At 36.9% G+C, this 21,562-nt stretch overlaps 1 protein-coding gene and 1 long non-coding RNA gene across 22 annotated transcripts in view; one reads left to right on the forward strand and one right to left on the reverse strand.

Annotated features, from left to right (window-relative positions):
• The window catches only part of ADGRL3 (adhesion G protein-coupled receptor L3), a 573,686-nt gene that overhangs the window by 463,463 nt on the left and 88,661 nt on the right, over positions 1-21,562 (reverse strand). The window lies entirely within an intron of this gene.
• The window catches only part of LOC148132383 (uncharacterized), an 85,330-nt gene continuing 73,549 nt past the window's right edge, over positions 9,782-21,562 (forward strand). Inside the window, exons 1-2 of the long non-coding RNA XR_015747929.1 lie at positions 9,782-9,883; positions 15,525-15,623. This is a non-coding gene — a long non-coding RNA (uncharacterized LOC148132383). The remainder of the gene's footprint in view (positions 9,884-15,524; positions 15,624-21,562) is intronic.

Consider the following 21,562-nt stretch of genomic DNA (forward strand, 5'->3'; position numbering starts at 1 on the left):
TGGCAGAGGCACCACAGGGCGGTCTTTCGCTGTTTCCAGGTGGCCCCGCAGGCCAGATCTAAGCATCCCGCAAGCGAGATTTGACCTGCGGGCCTTTAGTCTGATACCCCTGATTTAGACCTTTTCCTTCCTATACTATCATTGTTAATAGAGAGTTCTGCAACTATGTAGTTTGGTTTAGCTTTGAAACACTATGAATGAATGTACAGTTTCACTATAATGTGCCTCTGTGTTTGTAGCAAGTGTTTTGTATTTGGTTTGTTTGTGCTGTCTTATCTCTTTAATCCTTTTTGCCACCAACTGAAGTCTCTTCCCTGTCATTTCCACTTCCAATTGCATTTCATAAGAGCCAGAAAGAGAATGAAGTGGCAAATTGGATATGTTTCATTCCAGAACTGCTGGCTTATATATTCATCAGCAGATTGCAAAAGAAGGGATCTGTTCGAATATGATTGGAGGTTTTGCAAAATTTGCACAGCTAAATTGGAAGACAATTGTTATAATTTTTTTCAGGAAACTATTACAAAGCTAGCCTGAAAATACAATCTCTTTTCAGCCTTAGAGACTCCATTTTGTTAATGTTAAAATACACAGAAAAGCAAAATACTTAAAGCAGCATTAAATGTTCAATTCCATCTCATTAAAAAAACAACTATTATTTTGCAATAAAATTACTTGTTTCAAAATTCTATAGCTGCTTATTGTAACATATTACTCTAAAAATGACTAAAATATATCTTCAAGCTACATAACATGGTACATTTGTCACTTGTTCTTATTTTAAATGCAAGTCAGGATTTCCATTTCTCCTCAATTGCAGGAAGATAGAGAAAAAAAATTAACTCACTGCTGTGCTACTTATTGCTCTGTGAAAGTAAACATTCTGAAACACAGTAAATAATTTACATATAAGCAAACCTAGTTGTGAAGATTATTTGGATTGTAGCAGAGGTGGGTATTCAGCAGGTTCTGACCAGTTCTGGAGAACTGGTAGCGGAAATTTTGAGTAGTTTGGAGAACCAGCAAATACCACCTCTGACTGGAGATTTTACAGCATCCTTCCCCTGCCACGCCCACCAAGCCACGCCCACAGAACCGTTAGTAAAAAAAAATTGAATCCCACCACTGGATTGTAGTCCTAAAATTACAGATAGTCCTCCACTTGCAACCAGAATGGAGTCTGACCATAAATTGTGACAGTTGTAAATCAGGTCACTCATATGATTAACCTGATTTTACTACCCTTTTTCGTGGCGATCATCAAGTGAATATTGCAGTTGTTAAGCAAACCAATTGTTTGCTATGGGCCATTTTTGCCACAGAACAGAAGTCAATGCTGGTTTTCGGCAAAATGTTGTAAAATAGTCACGTGATCACAGGACACTGCAGATGGCCAAAAATGCTGGCTGATTGCTCAACATGTGGTCATGTGACTGCAGGGTAGGGAGCTGCTGTTGGAACTGGATTGTAAGTGCCCTAGGGGACGAAACTTCAAACAGTTGCTAAATGACAGGCCATAAGTCAAGCACTATCTGTATTTGCTTGGACACTAATACACATAGCATAGAATGCTGAAATACAACAACAGTCAATTTGGTCTAGTGGTTAAGGCTCCAGGCTAGAAAGAGGGAGACCATGAATTCAAGTCCCGCCTCTGCCATGAAACTGCTGGGTGACTTTGGACCACTCGGTCTCTCTTTTACCCCAACCCATCTCACAGAGTTGCTCTGAGGAAAACAGGAAAAGGAAGGTGTGCTGGATATGTTTGTCACCTTGAGTTATTTATATAAATAATAAAGGTGGGATATAAATAAATACATAAACAAATACATTCATAATAAACATTCTACATTGTTTTCCACTGGGAGAGATGATAGACACTTACAATTACCTCCCTGCAAGCAGACCAAGAGGTATTGTATTATATTTGTCTCTACCCAGCTACTTTTGTTGGGTAAGCTTTGTCTATATTTACAGGCCAAAATTAAATATTTTGAGAGCAGAGAACTCCAGATGTCTACTGTACTCTCCTGACAAGCCTAGAGCAAAGGAAGTGCCTCTCCTAAGGTCCTTTATCCTATGGCGTTCACAAACTGTAAAACTCAATTACAGCCTTTAGCTATCAAATGTTAATGCCCTGAAATTTAGCCAGACCCCTAGGACTGTTAATACTACTTTCTTTTTCAGAAGGGGGGCAAAAAAGAGAAGCTGGTGGCTAGGCAGGCTGCTAAAGCCTGATCAACATATCAGCATGTGAGGCACAATATTGCAAAGGATATGTTGGACAAACAAAAACTTTTGACTCCCACATATATTTTAGTTCCATAGCATTCCCCTTATGCCTTGGGCCTGCTAGCCTCCTTTGGTCATATTCTTGATATGACCTTGATATGACCATATTCTCATGTCCAGAGTCACTTTTGGATAGTGAGGGAGGCACATACATTTAATTAATTAATTAATTAATTAAATTAATTATCCAGGACCCAGATTCATGGGTGTTGCATTTTAGGGGTCCTTTAAGAATCCAGATTCTCACAGAGCTAGAAGAAATAGAGAGGCAGTGAATGGTTACTAGAGGTGGGGGTTACTAGGGATTTGCATACTGCTAGAATGGACAAAGATTCAAGAAAGCCATCCTTACATTTAACCAGTAAGTCCTTTGCCATCTTTTGGTCCTTTTAGTATCTTGCTTCATGTAACGGACCTTTGTCTTTGCTCCTTAATTTATTAAGAATTATTAATTTGCATAGCACTCTACTGTCTTCCTTCCCCCAGGGTTTTCCAGTGCAAAGAAGTAGTTTGAGAATTGGGAAAAGGGACATCTTATATTGTCTAATAAATTAACAGCTGTTGAAAATAAAGGGAGCAAGAGGTAAAGATGCTAGTAATAAATGAAAATTAGCCTATCAATTGCATGCTGTCCCTTGGGAAGGCTTTTTGTCTAGCTAGTTATATCCTTTTTATCCTACTCAAACTGGGCTTCTCTCTTTTCATTTTCTTCACTGCCCAGTTACTTCTTCCTCTCCTTTTAACTTCATCCGTTTTCCTGCCTTCTTTTTCATTCCTTTTCAGGCAGTCCCTCCTATTTAGCTCATTTCAATCCCGTTTCTCCTTTTTTGGTCTATTTCTGTTGGGAGAGGGGAACACATGCATCTTTGCTTTTGTGTGCAGGAAAAGGAAGTCAGTCACTGACTGGCCTTCCTTTCAGAGAGCACTCTAATAAGCGAGTCAAGTTCACAATAGTGGAAGCATCTCCAACCTGAAAACTGTACTCTTTAATGCCACATTCAAGAATATATGATGTGAAACCTATCAGTCCAATTCCCTTCTTACTCTAAGTATCCAATAAATTATCTTGAGAGTTCCATTCTGTTCAAGAAAACTCCAGTAAGTGGGAGTCCACCTCAGATTGTTCCATTATTTAACAGCTTTTCTTATTAGGAAATTCCTTTTAATACTCATCTATATTTTGCTTTCAACCTCTTGGTTCCTTTATGTTCTTGGTTTCAACATAAAACAGTTCTCCCCTCACCCACCCACTTACCTTCCTCCTTTTTTTGCAAGCTAAAACATCTATTTGAAGCATAAATAATATTTGAAGCAGAAATAATTTCTTATTCAGGATTTAATTCTGGATGAAATGCTGACCTCATGTGCATCATGGAGATTTGGCAGACAGAAGAGGAAGGAGTTCATACCTCCCATCTTTGTTGACCATCTTACTGTGTGCTATAGCAGATTAAATAGCTTTTCTATAGAAATTTTATTTTGCTGACCAGATGCTCTATTGCCAATTTCCAGGACATGCTGCTGGATTTGGATGAGTATCAGACGGTTAGAAAATGTGACCAATGCCTGCTTGCAAGGAGTCATGTTCTTCCATACTATAACAGAAAGGCAGAAATAAGGCCTTTACTAATGAAAATTATGCCTTGACTCAGGAGGTCTTTACAATTATACACCAGATTCAAATATTCTCCTTGCAATATAGTTTGTTGAGAAAAGAGTGATCACATAGTTCTATAGTTGCATCTCAATGATGCAGATTTTCTGGATCGATACCAATTGAGTTTTTACCTGGGATAGGCTATCAAAACTGTTTTTCAAAAACTACTGGAGCTATTGGCAGATGTCCATGTTATTGGCCATGGCATTCTGCTTTGTTGGCATTAAGGGTAGTAGTTCCAGCCAATTGTTTCTAGAAAATGGTGCTAGAAGAATGCTCTTCAACTCTGATAATTGTCCTAAGTGTCCCACTGAGTTTGAAGTTGTCCCCATGAGGTTTAACATCTAGATGAAACTGCTAAGATAATACCTGGCTTTCTAAAGTAAGGATGGCAGTAGGTTTAGTAGTCAGCAAGATGGGATTATGGCACCCAATTCTATTGCCCTAATCATCAAAATTCCGACACACATCAGTGTCTTGAATGCAGCATAAAGAGGAAACTGGACTTAGCAATGGAGTTCACCCTGTTATGGAAGGGATTTTCTCTCCTCTTGAACAACCAGGTTTGTTATCTGAAAGCACGCTCTGATTTTCAGCTATTTACAGGAGGCAACTTGTGAAAAATGCCTTTGTATAATTAATCCTAGTGTGTCTACTGCAACCTTCTCTGAGCTGATCAGATATGACAAAAGTTGGTTTTATCCCATTTTGACTACAGCACTGTTTTCTACATGAGGCCATAAGAAAAGTGACTATTGAAGTAATTTTTGTGGTTGACTTACTATTAAATTATATTAACATGAATACCAAAATACCAAATGATATGCAAGATAAACCAGTACAACAAAAATACAATAATTAATATATTTTCTAATAAAATGTAATATCAGAACAAAAATCCTAATATCATCAAAACTTTAGTGTAAATCTGTAGAAAGAGGAGTTTTTCTAGTTTCATAAATATCCTGTAAAATTAAGTTGTAACTTAGTACCGTAGTACTTAGTAACTAACTTTGAATTACGAGATGTAATTGAAAGGCGAACTTATTCCAGAGAGAAACTGAAAAGCACCATAAAACATGAAGTGTCTAATTTAAAACAGGGGGGAAAACCCCAATTGACCTTGATTGCAAAATCAAGCCAATTGCATACAGAAACATAAATTATAATCATTCCCCCAAAAAACTAGGTTTTCTGTATAATCTGACTGAAGGCCGGTACCAACAAGTTAAACCAATAATTAAGATCCAACTAATATAGCTATTAATTAAAACAAAGGCCTGGCTGTATTTGGAGAGATCCAGGACAACAGAATTGTTCACGATATGAACCAGTGGGTGAGAAGCAGGCTATTACTATAGTGATCTAGGGATGATCCCACCAGTGTTTGAACTAAGTATTTAACCATTTCAAAAGTAAGATATGAAGAAATGTTCTGAATATTTAAAAGGTAAAAATTATAAGTTCTTGTAGATTCATTGATGAAAGACTTTAAAGAAAACTTCCCATTAATAAGAACTCCTAAATTGTATAACACAACCATGGAAACATCTTTGGATAAAGCTGGTTCCTTTAGCTAAGAAACAGAGATGAGCACTGCCTCCAGAGTCAGACACAACTGGACATGTATCTATCCTTGGCCTCTGAATTTTACTACCTGAATTGAACTATCTTGTTTTTAAGATCTGGAGATAGCAGTCCTAATAATATTACATTATACCCTCTCCAGCAGAGCACCTTGCAGAAATTGTAAACTATTCCTAGACTCCTTTTCTGAACACAGGGTGGGTGGAAGGATGAGCTGGAGATATGAAAGAATGATGGATCACTATGCTGTAGGGGACCATTTAGGTCAATTTCCTGCTCGATGCAGGAATTTTCCCACAGACAACTCTCTAGTCTTCCCTTGAACACAACTAATGAAGAGGAGCACACCATCTGTCTGGGTAATTGATTCCACTGTTGAACTGCTCCTCTTGTAACTTAAAATCATTCTATGTCCTACACTTTGGAACAAGAAAGAAGAGGTCTTAACTTTCTTCTATGTGACATCCTTTGGGGTATTTGAAGAATGCTATATATCCCTGCTCAGTTGGTTTCTCTCAAAGCCAATTATCTCTTTCAATCTCTCTTCACAGAGATATATTTCTAGTTCCCCTGGTCATCTTGGTTCCCCTTCTCTGAACCTGTTCCATTTTTGCTTATTCTTTTTTAAAGTAATGTATGATGTCTAACCACTGAACACAACTAGAATGACATATTTCTGATGAAAAAAAAAACTGTCTTCTTTGCAACCACACTCTCTCATTTTCAGTTTCCAGTTAGCAGTTATTCTATTTTTTTTACAAGAAATAATTGTGATCAGTGCACACCACAATCTGGTAAAAACTGATTGTCAGTTCTGAAGCTCAATAATATTTGAAAGCGAGGTTCACAAATATTGCATGCACTTGTGCACAAACTTTTCTGACATTATGTTGTCATGGATGACACAAACTTCATACATTCCTTCTATGTTGATAGGTTGGAAAATTATATGGATTCTCCCTTCGAGTGTGCTACATTCAACTTGGTCATCTGCTAAGAGAACTATAGTTGAGACTTTTTTTTTTTTAACATTTCCTGGGTGGTTGATTCCATTGGGGCTCTAACTGAAAAAAAATGAACTCTATTGATATGCTGACTGTGCAGTTATTGTTGCTTTGTCTGTTGCATTTCTCCCTCTTGATTCTCTCTAATTCCAGCTGAGGCTGAATTTAAGAGTAGCTCTGCTTCCTTCTTTTTGGTGCAGTTGCTTCTTTTTCAGCAGAGATATATTTGTTTCCCTCTTAGGATAAGTCATATAGCAAGACCTTGTACTTCACAGAGTATCTTCTCCTCTTTGTCCTGCCAGTTATTTGCAGATGGACCTTGTCTGTGGTGGCACCTGTTCTGTGGAATGTTCTCCTCTGAAATCCAAGAAGAATTTTAAATTATGTCCTTCGGTATTATCTCTTAACTCATCCTTCCCTTACAATAAGGTTTTGAAGAAGCAGATTTCTCTCTCTCTTTCCCAAAACCTTGTAACGAATAGAATCTATATTAGATTCCATAATAGACATTGGTGGGGTGCTTGCCAGAAAGAGAGGGATCATTTACCATGGGATGTTGTGGGAATAAGGTAACCCCAATCCTTTAAACATTAATTCCTATATCCTCTAGATCAAAGCTCCAAAGGTTAGAAAATGCTCCAATTGTTTATACATTATCCCAGTTCTTTTGATAGCAAGCCTACTTCTCTCAAGTTGATTTATTTTGAGTCATCCACCATGGCTGGGATTCTAATGTGAACAGAAGTATGTAGAGTCCAATTAAATATATACAGCTTCCTTTGACTGAATTAACATACAGTAAGTGATATGTTCCTTAACTGTAAGTAATGAAATGTTGCCCTCCCTGATTTTGATTCAGAATTTGCTTTACCTCAATTATTTTAATAATAAATATAAGCTTTTTTCATATTCTTGGGATGGAATATCAAATACAAATATAAATAAGTCCCTGACTCCTGATAATGACAGAGATATATAACCATACAACCACAGAGTTTTCTTGGCTATGGAATACTAGTGGTGGTTAGTTTGGGAATGGACAGGAACATTAATGGCAGTCAAATGGTTCAGTATAATGGTCTTCATTCAAACTGTGGCTGGATTCTAGGCCAAACAGATCTATCTGATTCCCTAGTAACTTGTTCTTTCACTTGGAATTTCTGCTGTTACATGCACCTTTTACACTTCAATAAACTGATGGAATAGTTGACTGAATAAAATTCAGAATTAAGAAACAGACTCAATCTTCCATTGAATTCATGCAATCAATGAACTATATTTGACTCTTGGCCTCTATTATACAAGGATTAACAGACAAACATGATATCACTTCCTTTTAAATTGATCAAGCCACAAAAGTGTTGAATCAAATGATTAAGGATTAGAACCACCTGCACAAAAATCTCTCAGTATATGGAGGCCCAGGTTCCTGCTGAATCGTTTATGGATGAACAAGATGGATTAAAAGAACCTTCCACATTTTCAGATTTAAAAAGAACTTTATTCAACATTAATGAACACTAATTTCCCCGTGATATAGAATTTCTACGGCCTTCTAAGACTCATTTTAAAAAATCTAGTAGGTATTTAGAGATCTTTTCCACCAGCTGTTATACCCCTGAGTGATAATTCCTCGTATTATATCAATTTAGAAATATTTACTGATCTTATCTTGAGTATGTATAAGAAATAACTATTTTATTTATTGTAGTATATAATGCTATAATCTATTTGGATTTGTCCAAAGATAAATGAAAACATGTATAGCAAACTGTAGCAACTATTTTTATGCCAACTGACATCATCATTGCCATAATTGCTAATGCTGCAAAATGGTAAAGGTGTTATCCCATGAGAGAATATAATACATATTTCAACAAAGATAAATATGTTTAGAGATAAAAGAGTTGGGTGTGAATGGGATGTTAGGAAAAATTATGGAAGGAAGAAAACCTCAATGGCCTATTTTTTATACATTTTAGAGAAAATAAAAAGTTTCTGAAATCAAGATCATTCAGGATTTTTAAAATTGAGGCAGGGCTTGTTAATGACACATCAGAAAATGGGGTATACACACAAATATCCTAAAATCAGTATAAAATAAGCTTTGTTTAAACAAACAATTTACATATTTTTGAAAAACATCACCCTTTTGTTATGAGCACTGCATGCATTGCTTGCATCTTACACCTGCCATTTGATGTTATTGACATCTTCCCCTGTATGGTAGGTGCTCTTGTTGGGATTTATAAAGTCATCACACTGGGATTAAAGGACTCGTAACAGTTGGATGTACAGCTTCTGTTAAACCACATCCAGCAATAGGGATCTTACTACTTTCCAAGGAATTTGGTGATATAGTCCAAATATTTATTTGGTATTCACCATTTTGTAACTTTTTTGTAATCCTGCTTCCTGGGAGAATAAATAGTAAATTTGTTTGATACCTGAAATATCCTACCATGTACTCCCTCGCCTTCCTTTCTGAAGGTTAAGGGTTTTCACTATATCTCCTCACAATCTTTAGTTCTATGGATTATCTTTGTGTTCAGTATCTGAACTTGTTCTAATTTAATTCTAACTTTAAATTGAATGGGACATATAACCCAAGGTGAAGTGCAGTCATGAGAGGAGATACGGGAGGGAGGGAGGGAGGAGAGAGAGATTGCTGTACAATACTACAATAACTAATATAACATGTACACTTGCCATTTCTGGCTATCTCTCTCTCTCACACACAAACATTTTTTCAATGTTAACTTTTGGCAACTGCCTGAACTAATGCCTGAGATTATGTTGGCAAGACTTTCATAAGTGGTTTGTTCTTGTCTTCCTCCTGACGCTGAGAGTGATTGATGGACCTGAGGGCACTCAGCTGGTCTCATACCTAAGATGGCACTAGAACTCATGTCTCCTGGTTTCTAATCTAGTTCATTAACCACTCCACCAAACTAGCTCTATTTGAGGATATTAGTATTTGCAGAGTAAGAAAAGTGTTGATGACACCATGAAAAATTACCTAGGATCACATTTGAATGACGCTACTAAGTACCACCTTCTAATGCAAGTTTTTTTTTCTGCAAAACTCCAGCGTTCTGGCAGGACATGAATAGGTTCTGAGGACTAGGGAGTTGGGAAAAGCTCAAATGCACTTAACTCTCTCCGCTCCTGCCTTGATGCTGGTCTTTCTTTCCCTTTTGCTACATCACCAGAATTTGCAAGTAGTCCATGCAGGGGTTGTCTTGCTGTTTCCCCTGCCATGTGCCCATGCACAAAAACTGATTTCCTGCCTGTCTTCAAATTCCCTTTGGAGTGAGACTTCCTCTGATGAGGGAGACTATCTGTAAGTCTACATGAACATATGTGAGAATCATGTTTGTAAAGGCAGGCAGGTAGCCAGCCAGCCAGGCAGGAGGAAGAACGGTGCTTGAGTGGCTTCAGCCAAGAATACACTATGGAAATTTTTTTTAATTTTGCTATATTAATCCATTGCTTCTATCTATATTATTATGCAGCATGCAGTGTTTTTGTGCATCAGACCATCAGGGATTTATTCTAAGTGACATCCCAGTTGGTGATTTTCCTTCATATTTTTTCACCTTTATAATATTAAACTGTCATATCCATTCTAGGTGTATAACCTTCAATATGTGTATTATATTTATATTGTTTTTGACTAATTCAAATACACATTTATGCAATACACATTTATGCAACCTCCACCCCCCCCCAAATATGGATGATTGGCTAGAAACTAGTACAATTGTAGATAATACAGAAACAAATAAATATAGCAGGGGAGGAGTGGTGGTTCTTAAGCTGTAAATTAAGTTCATATGAATAGATAAATTCAAATTTCAAATTATTGCCAATTTCCTATTACTGGTACTTTGATTCTTCATCAAGTGTTTCAAGATTATTTTTTTTACCTACCATGTTCCACAGTTGGAAAAACTGGGAAATATCCTATTCTAGACTCAGAAAAATACTTTTGATTAATAGTCTTGCCATCCAACCCACCTTTGAGTAGCATCTTAATCAAAATTCTGTAAGGTACTTTATTGAATGACTTACTAATACCAAGATATACAGTATTATGCAATTTCCTTAGTAGATTGTGGGAGAGTTATAGATAAATTCCTTGATTTGATAATTGGAAAAAAATCCCACAAGTAATGAAGCAGTAGCCAAATAACATTGGTTTGAATTAACAGGCAAACTACAAATGAGGTTTTCTGGAAAATGAAGGTTAAGAAGATATAGGGAAACATGTTGTCTGGCTTGAATTGTTTGTTCAGAAAAATCCAGTTTCTTTTTAACTCTATAACAATAATCTGACAAAAAAACAGAAAGATTTTGGTGTTTTAAAACTAATATTCTGGGATATGTTTGTGACTAAATAAATTAGCTTCTAATTATATAATGTTATTGTGGGATAGTATCAGGAAAAAAAATCCATCATGAGAGTTTTGTCTATCTGACTCTATTTACATATGACAAGGATATATTTTGCCAGTTATGCCCCCTCCTGGAGAAATGAAACGTAGCCTTGGTGCTCATTGCATTGCCTTCTAGCACCTTGTTATTGTACATACATGGTGGGACTGCCCTTGAAAACAAGGAGAACTGAATAAGATATAAAATAAAACCTTTTAAAACCTCTCTAGGCACATGCAGGGAACACCCATCAACTTACTCCTTTGTTTCCCCTTCCAATTTCAGAATTCCTGACATTTAGCAGCTACTCAAATGTCTATAAAAACTAGGCCTCTTTTTTCAAGTTCAGTTTCTCTCACTTTAGAACTAGACTTTTTTCTCCTTTTTTAATTAGAGGATAAAGAAATCCAGTCTGTTCTACCACACCTGGGAATTCACCAAGATGGGTGTCTACCAGATTACATATTGATAAGAGAGAGAAATGTTTTAATTAGCTTTCCCTTGTGTATTTTTTTCTCTTGATTACACAGCTGGGTAAATACATATTGATTGAATTTCACTGTTCTCTATGATTTGTAGGGTGGTTTTAAATTGTGCCTCACCTAAGAAAATACCTTTAATCAATAATGATAAAAATATCTATGAAAACTAAATTCGCATTTGGTTCCACATATAAGTATTGAAGAGGTTTAATGATATTCTGCTTAGTTGCTCCATTCAGCTATGAGGTGACATGGCATGATTTATGAATTGTCAATCTCTAGACAATTGTAATTACAATTATTTCTAGAGGTCACTTCAACAGGAAGACACAAATAATTTTGTGCAACTGAATGCTAAAAATGTAGAAAACAAAAACAAAAAAAGCAACATTTCTGTTTCGGGAAATTAACTTAGTGTAAGGCATTCCTTTGTATTGTTGTGTAATCAGACATCACAACCTGTTAGCAATAAACACAGAGTGATACTGTGAGCTGTGGTTTGTTCCTCTGTTTTATTTTAAGTTTGTAATGCAAAAAGTGATGGCTTGCCCACACAGGATCAAGAATGAAACTGAAGAAAGATAGTCAAACTGCTTCCTCTTCTTTTCTTTATTAAACATTTTGAAGAAAATATATAATAAAATAAATGGAAAAGGTATAAGAATATTGATGTTATAGTATTGATACAAACTAGGGATTTGAAATATCCTGGACATTAAAGATTTCTAAAATATTAAATCAATCAATCTCTGTCTCTCTGTCCGTCCATCCATCCCTCTATCCCTCCATCCATGAAATGATAATGTCTAGACTCTCAAAAGGTAAATGACTAAATATATTCTATTGAGGATTCTTGGATGGATGATATAACAGATAGAAAGCAGGAGACCATGAGTCCAAGTCCTGTCTTAGCCATGAATGCCATCTAGATGATTTTGGGCCAGTCACTCTTTCTCAGCCCAACCCACCTCATAAGGTTCCTGTTGTAGGGAAAATAGGAGGAAGAAGGTATATTGGCTATGTTTGTCACCATAAGTTATTTGTAAGAACAATAAAGGCAGAATACAAATAAATAAAATAACATGAAGTATATTTTATATTATTAATTCAAAAGAAAGTAGCATCTATAAATGCAAAAAATGGAGATGACTAGAATACTTAATAAAAATGTCTCCAACTTCTTTTGGAATAGAATAACAGAATCTTCAGTTTTGGAACATGCACAACTTCTGGAGGCAAACTGTAAATTATTCTCACTGTCAGGAAATTCCTTTTTAGTTCTAGATTGTTTCTCCCCTTGATTAGTTTCCATCCATTGCTTCTTGTCCTGCCTTCAGGTGCTTTGGAGAATAGATTGAGCTCCTCTTCTTTGTGGCAGCAGATATCAGAACACTGCTACCATGTCAGTCCTAGTCCTTTTTTTCATTGGACTACCAGCAACAACCGTTATTTATATGTTTTAGCCTCCAGTCCCCTAATCATCTGTTGCTGCTCTGCACTTTTCCTAGAGTTTCAACATCTTTTTTATATTATGCCAACGAAGTGACTCCCTCCCACCAATCATGAGGGACTCTCCTTGGTACACTGAGAGATTATGGAGGCGGCAGAGCCAGAAGGCCAAAAACAAATGAGACCAGACAAGATAAAATTCCTTTGACTCTATATGGGTGTGGTCAGAGGAAATACATTCATTCATTCATTCATTCATTCATTCATTCTGTGCGTCCACCCACCCACCCATCCATCCATCCATCAAATTCTATGTGGTTGACTCTAGATCAGGGCTGTCAAACTCGCAACCCTGCCATGCCCACACCCAGTTTAGCAAAGGGGGAAAAAGTCACGATACGTCACATGATGCTGCCATGATGATGTGAGTTTGACAACCCTGCTCTAGATGATTAGTGTATATGATTAAAGTTGTGTTTTGCAAAATTATCTTGGATACTCTTCAGCTTGTAGGCTCCAAGGAAGTGATGACGACTTTAGCCACTTGTGGGCAGTATCCATTTTCCTTTGGAAAGTAAGTAGGAGTGTGAAGAGCTGGAAGAAGGTTATCAAAATCTTAGGAGGCAGTGGTGTGCCTCTTCCTGGGATTATATAGATCTATTTCAATCAGGATTCAGGCAATAGACAGAAATTATATTGATCCTAGTGGATAACCTTCATCAAAACATATAGGGCATGCAACCTTTTTCATTGTTTTAGAGCTCTTAGCAATTTCCAAATACAGTAAACACAATATTCTTCTGGACATGGAGGATTTGGAGTTGGGAACACTGTGCTGAGCAGTATTTCTCTGTGGTCAGTATCAGTCAGTGGTAGTGGAAGAAGAGAGGTCGTGCAAGCAATCATTCACTATGGGGTGCCACAAAGTTCACATTTTTCCCATTATAATTTCACTTCCAATTGAAGCCATTCATTTTAGAATTTAGAAAATCTCGATCATTTTTGTTATAATAGGAATGAAACTCTAAATATTTCAGATCTGCTACATTTATTTCAGCATGAGTGAAGTTAGTATTCTTAACCAAATACACCCCAAGTTGTCTCATTTTCACAGAACTGCGGCTTCTTTTCAAGATTAGACTGGAAAACACACACACACATACACATACACAATTCTAATTTCCACCAACCAGCTTTTACTGTGGTGAGCATTAAATCATTACACAGTATTGATTGGTGATCAATTTTCATCTTGCAGTGCAATAGAGAACATACCATGCATAGCAATCTTAAGATACAGCCTGAATATGATGGGATGCCTAATTACGGCAAACAAAAACAAATGGTTGGCGAAGTCACTCCCCAAACACCTGCCTTTTTCTCTAAACTATTCATTGAAATAATAAACAACACACTGCATCTTTATTACTGTTCCTGTCAGGGCTGAGCTGTACAGTTCTCAGATGAGTCAAAAGCTAGATCAGAAAGAAACATAATGAAGCAAGAAAGATTATTTCTTTTTCAGACCAAAGTTTGAATTTGTGGCCAAAAGAAATAATTCCACACAGAGAACTTGGACAGTGGACAATTCTTATCCCACTTCCTTCCAAATTATTTCAGTTCTGTTAAAAGCACCTGTTAGTTTGGAGCATCCTTTTTCTATCCCTTCCTCCTTTCCTAATGGTACATTTTATGGTACACAGACCTTATTTGAAATCATTTGAAAGAAACTGTTTCAATTATTTAGATTCTTTGAGTTGTTGATAGTGAGATTAATAGTTGAACTTTTGCAGTTATGGCAAGATGGTATTTACATATTTCCCCCATCTCTAGCCCCATAGGTTTTGCAACATGAATTGGTATCCAAATTCTTTCAAGAATATTTTTTGGCATATCCAAAATATTTACTCCAGGTGAGGAAGGCAGAACAACCCCTTTCCTGCCCGCTTTCATATTCCATGTTCTCATTAAGAAGAATTTGCAAGCATTACAACATTTATTGATTCACAAAAATTTTATCTGCAATCTTGTATTTTGCAAACAAACCAAGAGAAAATTGGAGCTGTAACAGCCAGTAGATTCATCAGCAAGACAAAACACCAGCAACAGACACATATACCCGCCCAATAGCTGCCCTTCTGGTTCCAACTCTTCTAAAGTGGGATGCTTGGCGGGGGAAAAATCCTGATCAGAATTTCTGGAGTTTGAGGTCCCTGCCATGATTTGAGAAACATACAGACCACACACAACCCTACTAGCCTTTTGCTCTCAGTTCCCAAAACATCACAAACACTGCTTGAAATGGATGGAAAAAATGCTGCATGCCCCCAGAATGAAACTGTCCCCTGACTATTCGAGGATCCCTCTAATCTATCAACTATTATCCCATCCCCCGATTGAAAAATACCTCCCTTGAACCAAGAAGTAAACAGATCTTCTACTGTTCAATTTTAAAGTAGTACGGAGTACTAGATGCTGTAACATGCTAAAATATGCCAGTAGGTGATGCTACTCTTGTTGTATAGGGTGGCAAGTGGCAGATGATGACACTATCAAGATACATACTATTATAATAGGAGCTGCAACCTTGATTTTGCTCTTTTTCACCAAATTTAGATATTTACAATTGCAAGTATCTCCAATGATGAACACCTATCCTAAAATACTCACATCGTTTTCAATTTCAAGAGGAATTCCTAACACCTGTGGAATAAGGTAACTGAATGGATGGCTCATAGTAATATAGTGTTCCAGTGCTCTGGGAAATTATTTGTCATGTTGCATAAGTTTCCCTTTTTACAGAATGGAATTTTGCTCATGTTTTCCTCTTATGTCTGCTGCACCCCTACCATTTTTAACCTTGCAGAAATAGATTCTGAGTCAAATTAGATGGCTAGAAAATAGGCTTGTGTGCTGAATCTGACAAAAGCTGGTATCACAAAGGATCAGCTGGGTCTTCTTTTGTTGCCCTGCACAGGAGAATGGAGCTGGAAAGCAGGTTAGTGGGGTGGGGAGGGAATGGGATTTTGCAGTAACCTTCCCCCTGGAGTGGGAGGGAATGGAGATTTTACAGTATCGTTCCCCTGCCAAGCTCACCAAGCCAAGCCTACCAAGACACACCATACCCACTAAGCCACGCCCACATAACAGGTAGAAATTTTTTTTGAATGCCGCCACTGGTGGAGCGGGTGGGGCGGGGCCAGCCAAGAGCGGGATTGGCCAGTTTGCCAAACTGGCCATAAAATTAACTATGGGTTTGCCCAAACTGGGGCAAATTGGTAGCAGCCCACCTCTGATTTTCACCCATTTTATTTATAATCAAAATCAAATCAAATGAAAAACAGATTAAACTTTTACCCCATTGAAAGCTCTTAGATTATAGCAAATATATGAATGCCTTGTTCTTGATTTTTCCAAGTTTCTCAAGCTTTTGGGACAAAAGATTACAAAAATCCTTTATTTGACAGTTTTAAACAAGAAAGATGGAACCTGTTTTATGGAAAAAATACCGCAGTTTAGAAACATCTATTTCGATTAACTGTAGGTCAGCTACATTGTAGAAACTCTAAATACAGATAGTATTATTTCCAATTCTATGAGTCGTGGTGGCATAGTGTTTAGAATGCAGTACTGCAGACTACTTCTGCTGACTGCCTGCAATTTGGCAGTTCAAATCTTACCAGGCTCAAGGTTGACTCAGCCTTCCATCCTCCCAAAGTCGGTAAAATGAGGACCCAGATTGTTGGGAGCAATATGATGACTATGTAAACTGCTTAGAGAGGGCTGTAAAAGCACTGTGAAGCAGTATATAAGTCTAAATGCTATTGTTATTGCTATTGTTTTCAGTTAATTTCTAATCTTATTTTGTTTAGATTCTTTTACTTTAAAAAATGAAATTCTAAGCACAGCATAACTTAACTACCACTTTGTTTCTATAAGCGCCTTGAGGTCTGCAAAGACCCTAAGAACCACACTTAGGAAAACAGTACCATACATAGTTTGGGGACTTCTGTATTTACTTGGAAATATGCTCAAATGCCAATGAAAATAAAATATTAGTTTGAAAGATTTCCAGGACATATCATGATCATCATTTTAGCCATATTCAGTGCAGAATGAATGTTTCCAACCAATACGGTCCTGAGTTTTCTTTTGCCAATTGGTCCTGCAATACTTGCTGATCCATCTTGTTTGGGATGCATGAAGGAAGCTGCAAAAGGGATGCATGAAGGAAGCTGCAGTCTATTTCTTTGTGGCATTGAATGTTTCATCCATCCACCTGCAACCAACCCCCTTTCTGTGCAACCAACCCTCTTTCTGGATTCCTTCCTACCCAAATGAAATTAGAACTGGAAACTGACCACATTTGGCTTGTTCCTGAACTGATGTTTTGTCTCTCTGGATTATCTGAATAGTAAGCTTTTGTGTTTTCACTCACTAAGCAGAACATTTGTATTTTGTAACGTGTTTGTTATACTGCTATTAGGAATATACAACTGCAAAAAAAAAAAAAAAAACCTTGAGTTTGTATAAAAAGTTGGCTCTGTATGTAACTGACAGCACAAAACAATTTCTACTAAACATGGCATTGTTTTTAAGATATTTACAGATGGCTTTATCATCTGTTATGCAATCTTTCCAGCACCAGATCAGATCACAGATTTTATATAATATGCACTTTTATTCAGTTGTCTGGCCCTACTGTTTTCCAGGATTTCTGGAGGGAAAATGGGTATAGCTAATCTCTAACATTGGGAAATATTTTCTTTGTTTCTTAAAATGCAGTTGATTTAAACTTGGAAAATTGAACTCCAAATAAATATTTCCTGTGTATTGCTTTACCAGTTTTAAACTGTAATGCTCCTTCAGCATTTTCTTCATAATTGTCTGTTATTGGAGTGATAGGTCAAAGTAAGAATATTTTCTTTGTTGACTCTTAGTATTTGCCATCTTCACAGATTGCTGGAAATATTACTTTTCATGTATTTATTTTTGTACAGCCATACTGACTTCTTTCATTGTTTTCCTTACTGGGTATGTTTGAGACTAGCCTTTTTGGGTATCTCCTTTCTTGCTCTTTTTGAGGTAAATTTTTCATTAGTTTCTTCTGCCATGCTACCCAAATTTTCAGTACTCTAATTTTACTAAAACATGTTTATTTCAGTTTGTTGGTGCTTTATTTTGACTTCAAGATCCTTTTGAAAGGCTCGGGGACAGAATGTTCCATTTCCTACTTCTCCCTGCACCTTATATCAATGTAACCTCTTTTATCCACTGGATTTACTAGAGAGAACATGAGGAAATTTGACATACAGAAACTGCCATGGAATTATCTACAGAGATTCTCAGTCACCCAGGTCATGGTTGTCTCAAAGATGCTTTTTCAAGAAGCAACTGGACTTCCCGGTTTTTCTTTCAAGACGTTTCGCTTCTCATCCAAGAAGCTTCTTGGATGAGAAGTGAAACGTCTTCCAAGAAAAACTGGAAAGTACAATTGCCTCTTGAAAAAGCACCTTTGGGACTGCCATGGAATTATATTTTAAGTAGTTAATTCTATTGCCTTGAAAATAGAAAGCAATAATCTATCTCAAATATACACTGGACAACCATAGGACATTCCCATGCCTTGCGAGGTCCTAAAGAGTCTGTTGTATTCTATATTACTTATCCTCAGTCACAACATACTAATTTTTCCTTTTGTTCAGCATCTCTACACTGATATTGCCCTATTTGTCTCCTTGCCTAGTGCTTTCTTCCTACAATACTATAGGGACGGAAACCTACAAGTAGTGGTAAGCTAGTACCACTACATACCCTGTTTCTCCAACAATACGGCCTTCCCCAATAGGAAGTCCCAGCATGTTTTATAGGCATGAAATAAAATTAAGCCCCTCCCCCCAAATTAAGGCCTATATTAAAAAATGCGAAATGGGGGGAATGGTGGGGGGCTTGCCGTTAGGAAGCACTTTTGTTGCACACCCGGATATGGTGCTGCCTGCGTTGACCCCGATATGAAGTGCCCCACCAATGCCGAGGTCAACATCCAAGCCATCGCTGCCCGCCCACCCAAAGATGCAAGGGGGGAATTAAGTCATCCCGAAAAGACGGCCTAGCCATTTTTGGGGGCTCAAAAAAATAAGACCCGGCCTTATTATATGAGAAACACGGTATTATATCTTCTGCCCCATAAGTGAACCTGTATTGAAGTCCACAAGTATTTCAAAGTTTCACAAAAGACTCTAAGAATAAGTCTGATGCTTGTCCTTTTCCACAAAAGTTCTCAATCTGTTTAATGGCGTTAGTCAAAGTTTCTTAAGGGATTCTGGTGGCGTGGAGTAAAACTTTGTCTTTTTATTGTTTGCCTTATTGCCTAATTTGTTGCCTGAAATGTGATAGTCCTCTTTTCAATTAGCTAGTTAGTTAAACTAGATTAACTTATTGATTCATTATAAGCAAAAGTATAGTCTTAAATTTTGCTTGTCAATCAGCTTTATTACATTTAGGAAGAATTGAGTTTCTTTACTATTCTTTCTTTTGCACAGTATTTCCCTAACTTATCTGACTGATATTTGGCATGAGTGTTCCTTATTCTCCCGTGCCAAATTCTACAACATTTGGCATATTCTGGCACCACGTAAAGCTAGTCCAATCTGCTGAAAACAAACTCCAGCCATCTGTCTTTTCTCCTGTTTGAAACAGAGCTCAACCTTTCTTTGACGAGATTCACACTAAGCCATAGAATAAACTGTCTGTAACTCAGTGTCTTATCTAAACACGACCACTATGACTTAGGAATCCATGTTAATGGTTTAGTGTATTGGTAGAAGCCAGTCAATTCTGATTGATTTAAGGAATAATAGTTCCATGGTTCTGGGTTTTGTATGATCACAGCTTCTATGGCTCTCTAGATCGAATTAGACTATTTCTAGAGTAACCACTGCAAATTAGACTATGTCTGAAGCTTTAGATCAAGAAGTTTTAGTAGCTAATTACTGTGAAATTTTCACTTTTCTCTCCTGATATTCAAAGGCAAGAAAATAAAATGAATTTAATAAAATGAATACATTTCTAATTTATTGGTTTACATTTTTATAACAGCTCCTCTCACCATACGTTGACTCTAGGTAGTGAACCACAAGATGATAACCAAAAAGAAATAGAAGCAGATTTGAGAGATGTGTGTGTATTAACTATACTGTATTCCATTACTGAGGTGCTTATATGTATTTTATATCTTAACTGCATGCTAATTAATACACATTTTGTACTATAATTAGGAGTAGGTTTAATTTTCAAAAGTAAAAGCTTGCAGGGTGTAGAGTGGAAACTCAACTCACTTATCTTGGAGTACTTCTGCTATTTTCTAAAGTCTCAGTCTGTTCTAAAAATATGGCAGATTGAAAGAAAATATGAAACTGAAGGCCTGCCAGATACAGGAAGGATAGGCAAGAGAGAACTTTTCTCCCATCTACTACCAATTATGCAGATACTGTTTGCATGTAATATGTCAGAAAGTATTATGAGAAAACTTTATGTAATACAATAAGGAGACAAATTAATTACACATATCAGAATCGAAGACGAAACAAAAGATAATGAGTAATTCTATGAGTTTTCTACTGAGCTTTTTTTAGAAGCTATATTTGCAGTGGAGAACAAAAGAAGACTAAGAAAGTTCCTTAACTTCTTTTTCTGCATATTATCTGACTGTTTCATGCACAAGTTGTTTATTTTTTTTCAACATAAATAAGCCTGGTTACTATTTTGAGCAACATCATCAAATAATGCTATTATTTATGTTCATTCTCCATAGAAAATTGAAATTTGTAGTTTGGCCCAGAATAACAAAAGTGTTTACAAAACAGCATCAACTTGACCATAAATGCCAAGTAAGGTCAGACCTCATTAGCAATTGAGTGGCAGTTCTGGGACTATTTATTAGACTCTGAAGAAGGAAAGGGCAAACCATATCCATAGTAAGGTCAAGATACAATGGGAAGAAGGAATAAACTTGAGGAGCAGAAGGAAGAGCCCCAACCAAATCAACAGTTAAAAGAAATATGAGCCCAGGGCATAAATGTAAATTGAGAAAACATCTCAGATATAATGCAGTACTGCAGGCTACTTCTGTTGACTGCTAGCAGTTCGAGTCTTACTAGGCTCAAGGTTGACTCAGCCTTCCAATCTTCTGAGGTTGGTAAAATGAGGACTCAGATTGTTGGGGGCAATATGGTAAGTCTGTAAATGGCTTAGAGAGGGCTGGAAAGCACTGTGAAGTAGTATATAAGTCTAAGTGCTTTTACTATAATGGTCCCTAGTTCCCCTGAAGACCTAAAGAGGGAGGGAGAGGCATATTCTAACTTGCAAGATTCTGTTACCATAGTCTTATAAAAGTAGTATTGCACCTTGCATGTCTTTGGTTTCCGGGTTTGATCTATCTTGGAGGGCTGACATACGAAAATTGCATGAATGCAGTCACCAAGAGTTGATCTCGAAGGTATCTTTACAACTAAAGCTAAGAATTACACAGATTGGTCCACTTTGTTTATGTTTTCTATATCAGATTCATCCACTTTGGTTCATGTTAGATTCATTTGTTCTAGACTTTCATGAACTTAATCTAATATTTATCTGTTCACAAAATTATATCTCCT

The sequence above is a fragment of the Notechis scutatus genome, chromosome 2 (assembly GCF_049901735.1).
Source record: "Notechis scutatus isolate UNSWTSFEM ecotype Mainland chromosome 2, rNotScu1.2, whole genome shotgun sequence".
In the NCBI taxonomy this organism is placed as follows: Eukaryota; Metazoa; Chordata; class Lepidosauria; order Squamata; family Elapidae; genus Notechis; species Notechis scutatus.